Source organism: Acanthopagrus latus, chromosome 10 (genome assembly GCF_904848185.1).
Source record: "Acanthopagrus latus isolate v.2019 chromosome 10, fAcaLat1.1, whole genome shotgun sequence".
Taxonomy (NCBI): domain Eukaryota; kingdom Metazoa; phylum Chordata; class Actinopteri; order Spariformes; family Sparidae; genus Acanthopagrus; species Acanthopagrus latus.
Window position 1 is genome coordinate 19,543,762 of NC_051048.1, and position 17,723 is coordinate 19,561,484.

Sequence of the window (17,723 nt, forward strand, 5' to 3'; positions counted from 1 at the left end):
TTATTTATATTTTACTATACTATTTTTGTGGTATAGTTGCTAAAATGATTATTATGATCTGACAGTAGAATCAGATACAGGTCAGCTGTCTGTGGCTCCACCCAGTGGCCCTAATTTGATTTGCAGGAATCCACCACTCCTGGATCAACACAACCAATCAGAGCTGAGGGGCGTGTCTGAGAAGTGTCAATCACTCTCGTGCACAGGCTGTTGGCAGCGCGGTCACGCAGCGCGTACTGGGCAGTGCCCCTCCTGGTGCAGGTGCGCAGTGTCTGCTCTTACCTGGTCAGAGAAGTTCAAGCTGAAGACCAACCTGTAAACAGCAGCGGAGAACAGAGAACAACAACAACAGAGCTGAAAAATGCCCCACCAGTGTCCAGGTCAAAGAGAAGAAATAAGAAGACTGACGAAGAAAAACAGCGTGAAAACAAAGAAATGGACCGAGCCAGAGAGGAAACCAGGATAAATATCAGAGCGTCATTTCAGAGGTGGAGGAGCTGCGGGAGCTGTAAGGACTCAAGAGCAACACTGAGTTGGCCGCTTTTCTGCCGGACAGGTAAGAACCCCTGCTGCTATATGTTTCATTCTATGTTTTAACCACAAGGTTATGGTGGCGGTGGTTACAGTAATGCTACTAATAGCGCATATCCTGCTTGTTGGTGAATTTAGCCTGTTAACTTGTATGCTAGTTGTTTAGCTTTGTGTTTATGGCTACATTAGCAAAAGTGTCTTTCGGGTGAGCGGGTTGTTATAATAATAACGTTAGTTTGTGTTTAGTAGCTCTGAAGTGGTTGAACTGGTTCAGAGAAATAACGTTACTCATGCTTCAGAAAGGCAGCATGGTGGAAATGTCGCACCTGGTGATGATTACCTGGTAGCTCCGCCTACCGCCATGTTAGGAAGACTGTCTGTTACTCGGGATTCCTACAGTGATTGGCACAAGGCGCTCGACATTGTATTGATCAGAAAACAATCAGGGCTTATTTTGTTGTTGTTGTTGTTGTTATTTTGAATGCGCCATCTTTGATATTTGGCTTCCTCTGTTACTGTAGTTACACGCTTGCTCATGTGTGGAGGGGATTAGAAACCAAACAAATACTTTCAGAGCAAAACTGTGAGCATACAATGAAGGTCCATTGCAAAAGTCACGTTGTTTGGGGAATGGTGATATATGTTGTTTTGGTAGTCGCTGGCAATTAACCTGTTAAGTCGTTTTAGAATGAAAATCTGTTGTGTTAATTCACCTGGGATCTTTTTAATTAACAATCTGCCCTTTTTAATCATTTCACTTTTAATAGACAAACTAAATTAGGAGAGCTAAGGAGGGGGCTGCAGGTACATACAGGTGAAGCGTTATCCCAAGGGGATGGAAAATTCAGTAATGTAATGGACAAATGTCTGTCTATCTATCTATCTATCTATCTATCTATCTATCTATCTATCTATCTATCTAGAACAGTGGTGTTTGTCTTCACAATCTAATGCAGGCAAATCCAAGTTAAAAGCACTGAAGGATTTACTCTATATTTCTAGCTTATGAAAATCAGAAATGAGTGGGAGATGTGTATGTGTGAGACCGTGTTGACACACGAAATGGGAGAACAGAATACATGCCCATAGAATAAATAGTAAGCTTGTGAATAATTCACAGGCTTACCAGGCTGAGGTTGTTAGGCCTTGTTTTGATTATGCCTCTCCAAATCACAGAGGGAGGAGGAAGTCTGAAGTGTCTGAAGAGTACACGGGGCCAGACACAACACTTTGACACAATCCTGTTCTACTGTGCTTTGTTGAGTCTAACCTGCACCAGCAGAGCATGAGTCATTTATTTTCTTTTATGAAGTTTCATTTTGTCATAAGTTGGTTGATATTAGAAAAGCATAGGGAGAGCAAAAGTTTGGACCTCTTCTGAATGACTTCAAATTGGAGGGGCCAGCGGTGGAGTGTAAACCTCAGACAGTGTTTCACTTGCATCATCAGGGCTGCTGCCAGAAATTAGATTTTGATTTGCTTTCTCAGAACAACTTCTCTTTGTTCTTCTAGTTTAATTGAAAAGATTGTAACTCATCAAGCAAGTGATTGTGATTACGTCCCGCGAAGAGGATATTCTACATAGATATGCTGCTAACCTCAAAACACCTCTCAGTATAACATCCCCACAGACAACAGCCGCAGAAATTATTGTTGCAACACCCTTCTTGCATAAGTTTACCAGGGCTGTTATAGTAGACTGCATTCGTTTTAGCTACAGTAAGCAGTTGAGTCTTTGCCAATCTTTTTTTTCCCCCCCTGAAATTCACTAACATATTACCCTCAAGGAAATATGAGAGAAAACTCTGACCCTGACACAAACAAAGTGTCTGCACGAACAGTAAATCATCACATTCTGTGCATGATAATTTCCCTGACACTGCTGTAAGAATCGTATACCAGCAAAATAGATTTATGGGGCTCAACAATGTACAGTGCTAACTGTAAGGAACCTAGGGTCAGAAGGAGCCAGTAAAAGGGGTCATGTTGCAACAATAAACCTAATCCAATTTCACATCCAAAGACAGTGAGGCACCTTGAGTGCTGACCCAGGGATCAGAAAGGCCAAACAAGCTAGGATACAACATTAATCACACAGGCATCAATACCATCACGCTCAGTGCCAGATCTCTTCATATACTGTATTATGATATTTCATGTCTCAGTTTTCTCCACAAGTTTTAAGTGCACAACTTGTCGACCAAACGTACCGGAGTGTGTTCAATAAATGTGCATGGGAATTATTATCACTGAAGGTCACTAGATCATTTATTTTCTTTCTTCAGGACTTTTCTCACATGCATGACATCTCGTCAACTCTAAGAAAGCCTGAATATTTAGTACTACCAATAATAACTGCTTGCTTCTACATTTATTGTAATGCACCATCAAGGTGGAAGACTGATCCTAGCTGTCCTGAAGCTTATGCTAGAATATTCTCACAAGTTTAGAGCCTTGACACCAAATATCAGCTTAACTAAATGTTGTAGGTGAAGACATTAGCCGCTTTCATACAGAGAAATCGCATTATTGCTGCAGCGGTGGTTCGCCAATTCTCCACTGTTAGTCACTCACACAGAGCCAAGCAGCGCTGGCATAAAGACTAACCGCTGTGTAATTCCCAGGCGTGACGGTACTCATGACGACGACATATGTGTGTTTTCAAGGTCTTTCTCTAGTGTTCTTTCAATTGAAACCCGTGGACAGGTTATAATCATATGGGTGCTGTTATAATGTGTTGTGATTGAGATCCTGACTCACCAAACATCCTGGAAAGTGTACAGTTACATTTTTCGCTAAATTACATAATCGCCATCAGTAAACTGGACACTGTCTGACTCTGTCACTCGCGGGGAACGAGGCTGTTTTCTTGGGGAAAGTTCTCTGAAGTCTCAGTCCGGAGGGCTGACTGTCGCGGTGATTTATTTTCATCACAAACAATCGGTGAGTTTAAGTTTTTTGCCTGTGACAGACGCTGTTTTCGGGCAGAAATGTGATGAAGAGTCTGTAGGACTGGCAGTAGGACAGGTGGGAGGACAGGTGCTTCTCCATGTATAACTCTGGTATTATTTTCCTCATATAAGTTGCCAAAGACAGTTACAGTTTCTACGTTATGTTTGTTTGGTCATGTTGCTTTGTGGGACTTTTATCTTTATTTTGTTGAGTGAGGGACCTGTGTAGTTATCACACATCAGACCAACATGCCCTCGATATGCGCAGCTGGCTTATCCATTCACACTGGTTCAGTTCGTCAATACTGCGCCTCTGATAATACCTCCAGAGGTGGATCAGTGCCAGAATGAAATTTCACCTCGCCGTCTCTGAGGCATTCACACGGAGGCAGAGAATTGGCGCAAGATCCCTGCATCCAAAAGGCACTGTGAATAGGGTTAATGTGCAGGCCCTTTAGTACTATTCCACAACAAATCGGCAACACATTGTTTGCGGTAATTACCTCAACTGTGGCAGCCCATCAAGGGTGTGTGTCTGTGGTATTTGAAGTCAGGTCAATTACTAAACTCAGCACTCGCCATAGACTTCATTCACTCTCCTCTCTGTAATATTACATTCATGAAGTAACATTTCCCCTCCAGCTCCAGGGGCAGTTACCATTACTGTAACTTGCAGCACAATCCACATCTGGACACAGATCGCTGCTGCAATCAGTTTGATCAGCAGGAGTGAAAATAATCCACTTCTTAATCCTAAACATTTAAAAGTAATCTCTGAGCGCTCCTCCCCTCTGTAAATGGCTCCAAGCCAGAGCTCAATCTGATGTGACTCCAGTTGTTTATTTCTCCAGAAGGCATGGCTCTGCACCGGCCAAAACTCTGCAAATGTCTTTTGTTTTGATGGAGAAACCCCTAGTGGCAGATATTACTTGGAACAAGAATTTTGAGGTTGAGGTTATTAATATCAGTATGAGTCTCAAAAACCCTGTATCAGTCAGGATGAGCAGCTAGTCCAGTACTGATTATCTTTGGCCATGTGTTCAACACAAAAAACAGCACATTTTCTGAAAGTGCCAGGAAAACCAACAAACAAGCTGCGCAGGTTGGGTCGAATGTGCTCTGATCACAGGTTTGTGAGTCTGATCCCTTGCTCTTCATCCCTGCATGTCCAACTGCCCTGATTCATAGGCCAGTGTTGTGCATGATGTACAACGGTGTGAGTGTGGTTGAGCGCTTGGAGTAAAATTGTTAAAAAAATGTCTTGTATGTTTCACGTGGACCTCATTATCATGTAAAATGTACATCACAGATTATGTTAGGCGCGTAAAATTGATTTATTGCATTGATTGTACTAAAAATTTCAACACGAATGTGTATGCATTTATGTTTGCCAACTAGATACTCCTTAAGAGCAAAGCTAAGGTAGGGTGAGTGTGCAGGCTTCCATCTAACTTTATGCTGGCAGGGAGCTGCTGGTTAAAAATAGCCACAAGCTGAACACACAGGTTTCCTCCTACTTACCTCACACCAAACCTCGGCATACACTGCAGAAAAACATAAAGAACCTTTGTGCAGTCAAATTTGTTCTCAACCTGTGCTGGTGGTGGTGCAGTGTTCCTATCTGTGTTTGCCTTTGTGGTGTAGCACACCTGCTGTGTCTGGCTCCACTCTGGGGCTTGTACTGCCTAGTTTGGCAGAGATTTCAGACAAAATCCACATGCTGCAACAGGAAAGTATGCAAGTTTACCTCAGGCCATCAAGTGTTTCTGACTAGTCATGAAAGCCAGATCTTTCTCCTCACTTTGTTGCACTTCACAACTGAAACTGTCAAAATGGGATGAGAAACAAAAAAGGGGAAGAAGGACAGAGTGGAAGATCCAAGAAACAGTCCAGCTCTTCAGGGTGGCATTCAAAACAAGGGAGATGATGGTTGTTCGATGGTATGCACATTATCTACAAGAACTTTGGCACTCGTGCAATAACAGACAAATGGTTGAGAAGAGTAGACAACGCTGTTAGGATAGCAACGGGAGGAGGAAAGCCAATTTGAGGTGCCAATCTGGCAACAACAGATGCAGAGATCACCATTCAAAATGTCTGAATCACATAGTCTGACAGTGTGTCTGGGATTCATTTTACTTCTATTCACCAAATCCGGCAAGAGATAGTTGTCCTTGAGCCACTAACAGTACTTTCTCAATCTCCCACATACCTTCTGATGATTGAGTCTGACCTTAGTTTAGAGAGCACCAACAGTGCTACATTAGCTTTTCATAAAGCACAGTGTACAACGGACTAGAAGTATTTGAACTATGACCCCTTCAAAAGTAAGCAGAGGCATGAGGGCAGCCTCTTTGTGATGTTAGCATCAAGACTGGAATAGTAATTTTCTTACACTATTTTGGTGATGACTTCTTGTGTTAATATCTCTCCACTTCAGCTCAGCATGGAAACGCAGAGGAATCAAAAGTGGGAAATTTGGAATGAAAATCCATTATTCAAATACATGTATTCAATATATATTAGTAACCCTAAACCTTATTCAGCATATTCACAAACTATCACCTTAGAAAATGAAGAAACTACAGCCTTGGTAGCAGCTCTGTAAGGTAGCATTAAGGCACAATTACTGAAGCTGAATGTTATCAGCATGCTTATTTGCCCAAGTGACAATGCTAGCATGCTGACACCTATATTATAGTCAGTCAGTCAGTGAGGAGGTAAATAAGTAGTATTCTCTCTTTTAGCCAGCAGGGGGCAACCCCACTGCTTCCAAAAATAAAGTAGATTTTTTTTACAGTATAAGCTTATGAGATATTGACCCTACTTGCCACTTGATCATATCCTCAGTAAACGGTCTCCTAATGAGTTTATCATCTCAACCTTTATATCAAGTCTTGTTTAATACATCCTGATGATGATTTTTGTATGTAAATGTTCTGTTGAGAGTAAAATAGACAATAAAGCAGTGCATGCTTTAGGGCCTGGCTACCTTGTCATTGATGAGTCACTACTACAGAGTTTCCTCAGGTTCTCAGTCAGATCCAATTAGGTTATCCTCCCCAGCTCCAGCCTCTCATCCAAATATGGTCAGGTCTGGCCGAAAATAACAAGGTGAGACGGCAGTAATTCCAAAGTCAAGGCTTCAAAACGGTGGTCCTCAAACTGATGGGTCATGGCGGGGATGGTGTGCATGATGAAATGTTGAGGGATCACCAAGGTATTAAGATACATCCTCCAGGGACCTTGTATCTCTGTATTATATTTCACATTAGTCCAACTAGTAGCTCTTGAGATATCTCGCTCACATGCAAACTATAAACAGCGAGAATCAGTATCGCCTTGCTCCATCCACTAGGAGTTTTCAATTTTCAAATTTTTTTTGTTAGTTAATTAATGAACATGAACAATTAACATGTTAATGTTTTTGCAGCTGTTAATAAATTGTATTTGGGCTGAAGATGTAATGTACAAATGCTGTTAAGATACCCAAGTATGAGAATATAACATTAACATCAAGTGAAAAATTATTACTATCAGAAGAAGAAGGAAGAAAAAGATAGCGGCTCAGTATGAGGTTCAGACAGGCAGATGGAGAGAGCAAAAAAAAAAAGAGTTGGAGATGCCAAAATACACAAAAAGTCGAGACATGATGAGGAGCAAACACCCAGCAACACAACCCACACTGCCGTCACCTCGTCAGATGGCTATTAGGCAGATACCCATGTGATGCTCTCAGACACGGAAAATAACAACTGTTTACCTAAGCTATCAGGAACTTCACTGAGATGGCACAGAAGAGGGCAGCCTGATTCATCCCTATATGAAGCAGCAGTGGATGCTCCACTTGAGAAAATTGCAACTTTGTTATAGTCACATTGTTGCGCTTAGCTCTCAGTCTGGGGTAATAACAAATATGTACAATGCAAGGAAACACAAGTATGTGACTGGAACAAATAACCTGCCATCATTGGTCAACGTTTTTTATTTATTTTCTGCATGAATACAGTGTATGTAAGCTTGTCACGATAACAAATTTTGCTGGACGATAAATTGTCCCAGAAATGATTGCAATAAACAATAACATTGTCATTTTGAGACCATTTTTCCACTAATATAATGATAATGGCATAAAAATGCATGTACACCCTTTCAAAGATCAATAAACTGTTATTTCTAAAGAATATTTAACATTGGAATTGAAATGTGAAGAAGACATTTTAGATATCCAAAAAAACAACAACAAAAAAACCCAACTAGAAACAATAAATAAAAAGGACTCTCGGTCTCTGTTAGCAAAAATTGCACTTGAATTACACACAACCAAAAACAATAACCCTAACCCTTTAGTCTGTCATGTCGTCTTTACGTGGTACAGTTGTGGTCTTGTGTCATATGTTCTCCCAGGAAATTTGTACTGGCTGTCAAATGTTTGCAGCATTTGTCGAAATGCCAGCTGATCAATGGTATTAAAAGGCTGCGTCTCTTTAGCGATGCAGCAAACTACACTGTCTGTGAGTGTGCACCATTTTGCACTGTCCTGTTTGTATTTTGATTGTCGACTAAACGTCCCAGTGATTGTGGACTGTCAGGAAGACGGAGACGGCCCCTCTGTAGCTTTTAGTTGTAGTTTTTTTTTTCCCAGCTGGGAAAACTGCATCAGATGATTATGCTTTAGGTGCAGATGCATGTTTGTTGTATTGCTGCTTTTAGTTGCGATCCAATGTGCTCCCATACTGCAGCCGTCGCATTTGGCTTTGAAACCAATTCCATCTTTCTTTTTTTTCCGTCAAATCTCAACTAGCTACTCCTCACGGGGCTCTCATGCTGCACTCCATGTTATGTCAGGGGCAGGGCCCAAAGAGTGACTGACAAGAAGGTTCACGTGAGAGACATGAGGAAAACAAACAAGCATGCAAATGGAAATTACAGAGGCCGGCAAAATTATCGAGGTCATTTTTATTTATTGTACAATTTATTTATTGATTATTATGACAGACGTTGATACGTACGCATTCATACCAATTTGAATACAAAATACTTGCATTGTTGAGAATTCTGTAGCTTTGTAGCTAGAATTGGGAAGCCATACTCCCTTTGCAGGTCATATTCAATTTCTCTGCCTCACTCATGATGCTTAAACCGTCTCCTGGTAGACAGGTGTGCTGTACATAAAGGAGCAAAGTTGTGCATACAATTAACTCGCACTTGAGATAAAGGGAATCCGATTGAAAGAGTGAATGGTACTTCACGATTAAAGTCAAGCGTTATCCAAAATTAAAGGGACAGTGAAAGCGGCTCTGATTTTTGATCTTCAGTCATCATGGCTATAATGGGTGGTAGATGGCCTTACCCTCCCTCTTGATGTCAGATAATTAAGATGTGTTTTGCATGTGTTCGAACATAGATTATATGTACCATATATTGTTTAAGTGTGATACTTCTCAATTGAATAGACGTAGTTGAACAGCTGCTCTCGAATATTTCTTGTAACTTACATTATGTCATTTACTTATCTCACTTGCATAACGTATCTTTCAAACAAAGAGAAAAATCAATCTTCACACTTGGTTGCCTAAGGGATTTAAATACTGGTGTCTTGGGGAAAGCCCTGTACATGATCTACCCAACCACCTCAATCTGGGAGAATAAAGACGGCACTGCCAAAAATGAAGCTATAGAAGTAAATACAGAGGCAGTCTTAGAAGCTTAGGGCCACTAACCAGGTTGCTCTATTTGACATATGAGGAGTGACAACCGGCTGGAACAATTCCACCTTTATGTCCCTCCTGTCCAGAACTCTTTATCATATCCTAATCCTGATGGTTTACACTTCGGATTGATCTTTCTCCGTCCCATCTGACGCCCCAGCAGCCCGTTTCATCAGGATTTAAATCATTTACAGGATATCCTTGTATGTTTGTGGCATTATTATTGCAGCAGATATTTGAACACAAACATGCAAGGATATTTTGGTCTTGTGCAGTCAGAGTGGCAATGGTGCAAACAGAGTAGCAGCAGCCCATATGTCCTTTTCCCTTGCAGCCTTCTCCAGCTGCTGGAGGTCAAACCCAGGGTTATCTCCCATAAGGTCACATCTGGATCAGATCAAAACTGAAAGGAGACAAGCAGGACAACCCAGTCAGTGCCAGAACCTTCTCAACTAGCTCCTCTCAGTAGTTAGAAAAGATCATGCTAAAGTCCTCCCAAAAGCCCCTGTATCAAAAACAGAAGGTAAGACCAGCTCCCCAATCAAGAAACCTCATCTTGACCACTTGCATCAGTGATCTAATTCTTTCGGTCAAGCTTCTTTTCATAGTTGAAAAGTCAGACTGCCAAATCAAGAGCTTTGCTTTGTATCTCAGCTGTCTTTTTGCCACTACAGTCTGACACAAAGCCTGCAGTAATGCAGGGGATGCCCCTGAGCGGCTGCCAAGCTTACATTCCCTTTTACCATTCCTTTTGAATAAGACCCCGAGATACCTGAACTCATCCACTTAGAGATGCTTCCTTTTCATCTGGGTTTTGGAAATCAACTCTGATTTACATCCTGACTGTATCGCTCACTGCTGCAAACTGCTCAAGTGCACATGACACGAGGTCCAGGGAAGTCAAAAGGACTTTTTCTTGCCAATCCTAGGGCACTGTTCTCTTTAACCCCATGCAAGAGAGACATGTCAACCATGACAGTTCAACAGCACCCAAAGCCTGCAGTAGTTCTGAAAGAATCTATCCCAACTCTGCTGTCTTGGCCCTGAGGATCTTACTGACTACACAGTGAACCATGGAGATGGACTGAAAACCCTCCTAATTGTCAAGCTCTGCTTCCTGTTAGGTGGGTATGTCTGTTGAGTTTATCAGATGTTGGAAGTACTCCTTCCACCTTTTAATTATTGTCACCATTGTTGACACCAATTTTGTGCTCTTAGTGAAAAGCCTGAGTGTGATGTTCCCCTTCCTCAGCCTCCAAATTGTTCTTCAGTACCTCTTTGAGGCAGCCAAAGAGCTCTCATCTGTAGTCTTTCAAAGTAACACCAAAGAATGAAAGCCAGCACAAATAAACTTTTCTGAAAGGCTTATACCATTAGAATCCCAAATCACATACTGCTTTTCACAGCATACATTTTGCCTTGTCACAGTAGTAAAGTTAACCCTTGGGCCAGAAAATGCCAGAAAATAGAGAAAAAATGCCCATCACAATTCTCTAAAGCCCCAAATCACATCTTCAAATAGCTTATTTTTTGTCAGACCAAAGGTCCGACATCCAAAAGATACTCATTTTGCACTATATTAGACATAGACAAGCAGAAAATTCTCATATTTCAAAAGACGGAGAAGTCGTTTTTCCTACAATATAGATTCAGTACACGGTGGGACGCTGCATGTAATGTAATCAACAAAAACAGAACGCAGTCATTTGTAATGAGTAATGTTTAATGACGGCAGTGTTCCAGATACCATGTATTATTATCCCTTTCTTATGGATCTTGTGATCGAGTCTTTCGAGGATGCTCCTTTTATAACTAATCATGTTACCTCTACCTAGATAACTAATCGCCTGTTAACGATTAACCTGTGTTTTTGGGTCACCTGCTCCTGTCCCTCCTTTCTGAAATATACTGCTGACATCCAATTCAGAATAAGCAATTATGTCCTATTGTTTGTTACAGTGTCAGCTTGTCTAATAGATGGAAATAACAGCACAAAATACATGGATCCATTATGGTTGTATGTCACAACTGTTCAAAAATGAATTAAGCAGTAAATCTGAACTGCTAAATGAATAATTAAATAGTGTTAATTTTATTTGTACTTTTCCAATTATTCACAATATTTTAAATAAATGAGAAGGAACTGAATGCAAATATATTAAGATGCATCTCAAATGCAGGGATATGTTCACCTTGTGTTCCACTTTTATGCTAGCCAGATCTTAAACTTTTCCTAATGTCTCTTAAAAAATAAGGTCTGGAAGTGTCTTACGGCTACAGTTAACTTGGCAACAAAATGGTTCTTATCTGCGACTCCCCTCAGTAAGTGTGCCTTGGCTCTTGAGGTGAAAGACAGAGAGCCATGGACCTCTCAGACTGCAGTGCTAATTAAAGGTATCAGTCATGAGAGATGCATGTCAGTTTATAAGGCGAAGACGCAGACAGGGGCCTCATTTGTCACTGCCTGGATTTATATCCAATAAGAATTCAATTGCTTGGCATAAATGCACGGTTTGATGTATGGTTTGTGTGTGTGTGTGTGTGTGTGTGTGTGTGTGTGTTAAGAGAAAAGAAGGGGGGAGGTGAGGTGTCTTGGAAAGAGAGCTCAGAACAGCCGAGCGGTAAAACATGGCAGTATCTCTTCGCCCATCTGTCTGTTGCTCTCTCTCTCTTTGTCGCTCGCTCTCATTCACACACACAACCACATGCATCACGTACAACCCAGCTATAATACTGTGTACACAAGTGCAACACACTCACTCTGTCCATTGAAAGGACCACTCGACCTCAGTGTCGGTTTAAATGGGAAAGTGCTGGCAAAGACTGGACTGTTGAAAATGACTTCGCCTTTGTCGGACATTGTGGTGAACATGTACTGCATTATTAAGTAAGGCGAAGGTATAAATGGCATTTGTCCGCTGATAATGTGCACATACACTTAGGCCTGTCACGATAATCAATAAATCAATTAATCGTACGATAAATAAAAATGACCTCAATAATTTTGCCGGCCTCAACAATTTCCATTTGCATGCTTGTTTGTTTTCCTCGTGTCTCTCACGTGAACCCTCCTGTCAGTCACTCTCTGTCTCTGTGTGGGGAGACGGGGCCCCTGACATAACACAGAGTGCAGCATGAGAGCCCCGTGAGGAGTAGCAAGCCAGAGGTAACGCTTGTTAACGTGAGATTTGATGGAATAAAAACAAAGATGGAATTGGTTTCAAAGCCAAATGCGACGGCTTCAGTGTAGGAGCACATCTGATTCAAACCGAAGGACTGTGGTGAACCACTGAACCTGGGCGAGCCGGTATGTCACATTTGTTGTAAAACAGAAGCAACTAAAAGCGGCAATACAACAAACATGCATATGCAGCTAAAGCATAATCATCCGATGCAGTTTTCTCACCTGGGAAAAAAATAACTACAACTAAAGCTACAGAGGGACCGTCTCCGTCTTCCCGACAGTCCACACAATCACTGGAGTATTTAGTCGACAAACAGGACAGTGCAAAATGGTGTGCACTCACAGACAGTGTAGTTCACTACATCGCTTTAATACCGTCGAAAAGCCGGCCTTTCCACTAACGCTGCAAACATTTGACAGCCAGTACAAATTTCCAGGGAGAACATACGTGTCACAAATGGCAAGTCCACAACTGTACTGCATGAAAGGCGACATACTAAAGGGTTAGGGTTATTGTTTTTGGTTGTGTGTAATTCAAGTGCAATTTTTGTTTTTTATCTGTTGTTTCTGGTTGTTTTATTTTGGATATTTAAAATGTCCTCTTCACATTCCAATTCCAGTGTTAAATATTCTTTAGAAATAAAAGTTTATTGATCTTTGAAAGGGTGTGCTTGCATTAGTATGCCATTATCATTATATAAGTTGAAAACTGGTCTCAAAATGACAATATTATCATTTATTGCAATAATATCTGGGACAATTTATCGTCCAGCAAAATTTGTTATTGTGACAGGCCTGTATGTATCAAGATGGACAGAGTAAAGCATAACTGTTAAACAGTTAAAAACATGTTTTGCCAAAACTTGAACTACAAAGATAGCTGTCAGTTTTGTGAGCCTCAAAATTTAAGATTTTCAACCCATATATTACATAAAAATGTGAAAATCAGTATGTTAATGATGGATTCCTGCAAAATTAAATAAATAAACAAATGGATCATGGTGGAAAAAATCTTCTTTTTTTTTTAATTTTTAATTTTATTTTCAGATGGACCATGTGCAGGCTGCTGGTAATGTCAGAAACAATATTTGTTAACATTTACTGGAGGCAGTACTTTAATGAAAACTTCATGAATTATTTTACCAGAGGTGCCGTGGTTGTTGCAAGAAGTCTAAATAAATCACATTTGCAATTTACCTTCAGCTCATGTAAACAAAGAACTGAGTGTTTCTAAATATACCCATGTTTTAGCGGTGGAGAAGCAGAGCTAGACAGAAGGTGTTCAGAGGGGGGCAGGAGAGAGTCCGAGTCAAACAGAAAGAGACACAGTTGGGTCAAAATGTAAATGGTGGAACAGCTATGTCTGAAACATCAGAGCTTACCTGACGCAGCTCTTCCTCGCTCAGTGAGTGTGTATCTCATCAACCATTAGAAGCTCTTCCTTTTCCCCTTGTCGTTTGACTAACGCTTCCTCCCTTATCGTCCCCCTCTCTCTTGCCCCGTCTCTCCCCTTCCACCTCCCATTTCCTCGAACATGCAGGGATGTACACCCAAGCGTCGTTGCTCCTCTCATTTACACAGGCCTTCACAGGGCCAATGGTAGCCTGACATTTTGTCTCACAGTTCAGTGCATGTTATTCCCAAAGGGATCTATTAAGATATGGTACTCAGCGAGCCAGGAAAAAGCTGAGCAGAGCTGCAGAGTGGATTAGCTAATCAATAATATGGGGAGGCATTCAAATAAATGCATTCATACGTTGATATGGAACAGGGGCGGGGAGCTGTCTAGTGTTCACGATTCCCTGAGGTATTGATCACGACAAATGGTGGGTGGACACATTTCCCAGGGTAATCGTCAGTGAGCGGTGAGCTCTAAAAACAAGCATTTAGCTATGTGCAGTGCAAATTCAATACAGAAGACATTAATGATGTTGAAAGGCCACATTATTGTTGCAGTACAGTTATTTCTGTCTGACTGTATGGTCCCTGATGGCACAATGACCCTGGAGCGATTCCCTTTTTTTGTCCTCATGCAAATGATACGTTTCCTAAATTCCCAGGGGACAAAAAGAGGAACTAAGCTCATTATCATGCAACTTTGCTGCATTGCTGCACCACTGAACTCCTTTTACTTTGGCTAACATCTAGCTGAACCTCCTCTGTTCACCTCGTTACTGTGCGATATACTCCAGCCCCTGGAACCCCCCCAAGGGACGGATGCTAAACAGCAGCTCGATTGAGACTTACAGTGCGAAGATTCGTACGAGTGATAAAATGATGTATAACACAAGCAAGTAGCCACAGTGATCTTGAGCCGGGGGGCATTTTTCATTATGCAATTATATTTCATTGCCAAGTGGACAAAAGGGCCTCGATCTGGGAGTAGCTGGAAATGGAGCATGGATGAAAATTGCAGGAATAAAACATTACGATGTGGTAGGTGATAGTAGCACAGGTGCAGATTGGACTGTGTGCGAAGGCCAATAAAAGCGTGTAAGGATGCTTTTATATAGACATGTATTAAACCATCTTCAAATGATGTCAGATATATGTGTCACTATGAGAATATGTTGCATTGTGAATGTGACCATGAGTTTTTCACATCGTGACATTCCCATCATATCTTGGTGGACACGGTAATAACCACTGAAGTAAAACTGAAAAATACAGCCACGACCTGTGTGTGGTCCGTGTTGTGGTTCAGGCAGTTTCTTTGAAATTGAATTTTTTTCAAAATCTGTTTGCAATAAGAGAACAAACTAGTGAAGAGGAGAGAAAAATCTGAATAAGAAACGTTAATGTTGGCCTTGCTTTTGTCATTTGGACAGTGACATGCTACTATTGCTTGTTTATCTCCAACACAGTAAAGATGTTGAAGTAAAAATAGATTCTCCTCTTCACCTGCCAAGCGAAACAAACAAGCAAAAAAAGATCTGGCCACAACATATTATCCCAGTCATGATACACAATTTAAATTGTGGTAATGTTTTCACACTTTCGAGATGCCCTTTAGACTATAGCCAGACTTGAAATATGAATTTCTCCATTTGCACCATTGAAATACAGTATTGCATTAAGGATAGTTATTTAGCTAGTGGGACAACCAAATTGCAACCTCAGGAATAACAGACACCCAAAGCAGACCCAGCCATTATAATGAAGTGGAAAATAAACAAAACAAAACAAAACAGTTCATTGAGTCTTTTCTTATATTTGTTACTATTTACTTGTTACAGGAGTCTAGCCAAACGCAGACAACATGACGTCATGAGGAAAAACATTTTCAAACCCGTCTAAAAATAGACCTTTAAAGCAAAAAAAAAAAAGTTTTGTCTATCCAGAACATCAACCGTAGATGTCAGCGTTCTGTGTCAGCCTTGAGGAATCAAAAGAGAAAAGAGCTTCTTTCTAGAGTCATCAATTTGCATCACTGTTCAGCAGTCATACACGGGGAGAAAAAGGCTGAGATAAAATGTTCTTCTCTGATAGCAGCTGCAGTAAAATGCAGTGCAGTCTCAGCTTGGGTCTTTATCTGTTGTTTGTAGCTCTGAAATACAGTGCCCTCTGTGATGTACTTTTGTGTACTTTGATTAACTCGGCGCAATACATCAGCACATCCTCCCCATCATCTTTCTTGACTGGAAACACAATGACTTTATACGTATGTTTCCACAATAGAAAGCTCATGCCGATGTTAGCAGCTATGTATCTTAGGAATCTGCGCATCATGCCTGTCCAAAGCTGTTTTCACACATAACAGACATTGCTGGATTAATTTAACTGTTGTATAGTAGCTTTCTGTTATCACATAGTTGATTTTTACGTTAATGCTTCTAGCAGCTTCATGATGAGAGGAATATGGTGTGATTGCAGGAAAACAGGGAAGAGTTGAAAAGTTGAATGATTCAAGAGGAAGAGGAGTGCTTTCTCTCACAAGCTGCATCGCTGATGGATGTTATGAAACGTATTTTTCAGTTGGAGCCTAAATCAACAATCTTCAAAATAGAAGTTGAAATGTTAAATCTGGTCTCTCGTGTTCTCATCTACTCCTAAGTGTTTTGCTGAATATCAGTTTCATCATTGATGCAGCTGGTCTGATTATTAATGTGGTTGCACAGGTTTTGTAATCCAGGGCTCCAGATTGGAGACTCCAGATTTTTGCGACCAAAATTTGAGACAGTGTGTGACCACTGAATTTGCTGGCGTTTATTTTTATTTTTTTTACACTGGTACATGGAAGGGGCGAATCAAAGAATCTGGAGTGACAGAATGTGTGTGAGAGGGGGAGGGAATGGGGACTGTAAGTGGCTAATGTGTGGAAGGGGCAGCTCCTAATGTTGTGCTGAGCGTGGAGGGAGAAGGTTTCACTTTCAGCGAACAATGGCTTTGCTGAAATTGACTGGTTTATGTATCTCAGAGAGACGATTTCTATGAACAACAGCAGACCCTGGTATTGTACCACTTTTGTCAAAAATGGGCCACTAGCATTAACAAAAATGTGAAGTTTCTCATAGAGTTCTGGACAGGATGGACATAAAGGTGTGATTGTCACAGCCTCTTGTCACTCCTAATATGTCAGATACAGTAACCTGGTTAGTGGCCCTAAGCTTCTAAGACTGCCTCTGTAGTTGCTCCTATAGCGTCATTTTTGGAAGCGCCCCTCTTGTGCAGTAGTATCAAGAGTCATGTCTCAGTTTCTCTCTACAGTCACTTTAAGTGGCCGTAGTAATTATAGTGGGAGCACAGTAGGAATTCAGGTAACATGGTATAGTCTCTCATAGCCAGATCGATCTCCTTATCACTGTGTCAGTACTGAAGAAAGTTCTGGCTGCTTCGATTCTGCTTCGATGTATGGGTGAAAAAACACTCCGGCTTGTTTGTATTTCTTTTAACTAATTACAGTCTTGGTAGGCGCTGAACCCAGGATGCTGTTAAGGTTCTACAAAAAAGCGTCAGATGAAACTTGTTTCACATGTAGCAATGCGAGCCCTGGTACTGGTTACATTTTGCCAAGAAAATGACTTGGTTAAGGTTAGGGAACTAAAGTACTTTGTTACTTAGGAAAGACAAATACTTACAAGACATCACAGTTTGGGTTCCATTCAGTACTTCACCTCTGTAACTATTCATTTTAATTGATGTAACATACTTCTCTTGCTTCGCAGTCATAATGTAACAAACTTACTTATTTTAACCAACCTATGATCTTTTCCTGATCCTAACCAAGTCGTGTTGGTGCCTAAACCTAACCGAAATATGTCCCTTTCATAACATTAACCACATGACAACAAAGTATATCGGTTCAACAAAAGTCCCATATGGCTGTCGCTAGGACTCTCCAGTGGC

At 41.0% G+C, this 17,723-nt stretch overlaps 1 protein-coding gene across 1 annotated transcript in view; it reads left to right on the forward strand.

Annotated features, from left to right (window-relative positions):
- The first annotated feature begins 259 nt into the window (after positions 1-259).
- LOC119027522 (receptor-type tyrosine-protein phosphatase delta-like) overlaps positions 260-17,723 on the forward strand; it is a 402,917-nt gene continuing 385,453 nt past the window's right edge. Inside the window, exon 1 of the mRNA XM_037112789.1 lies at positions 260-556. The gene's annotated coding sequence lies outside the window, so the exon portion shown is untranslated. The remainder of the gene's footprint in view (positions 557-17,723) is intronic.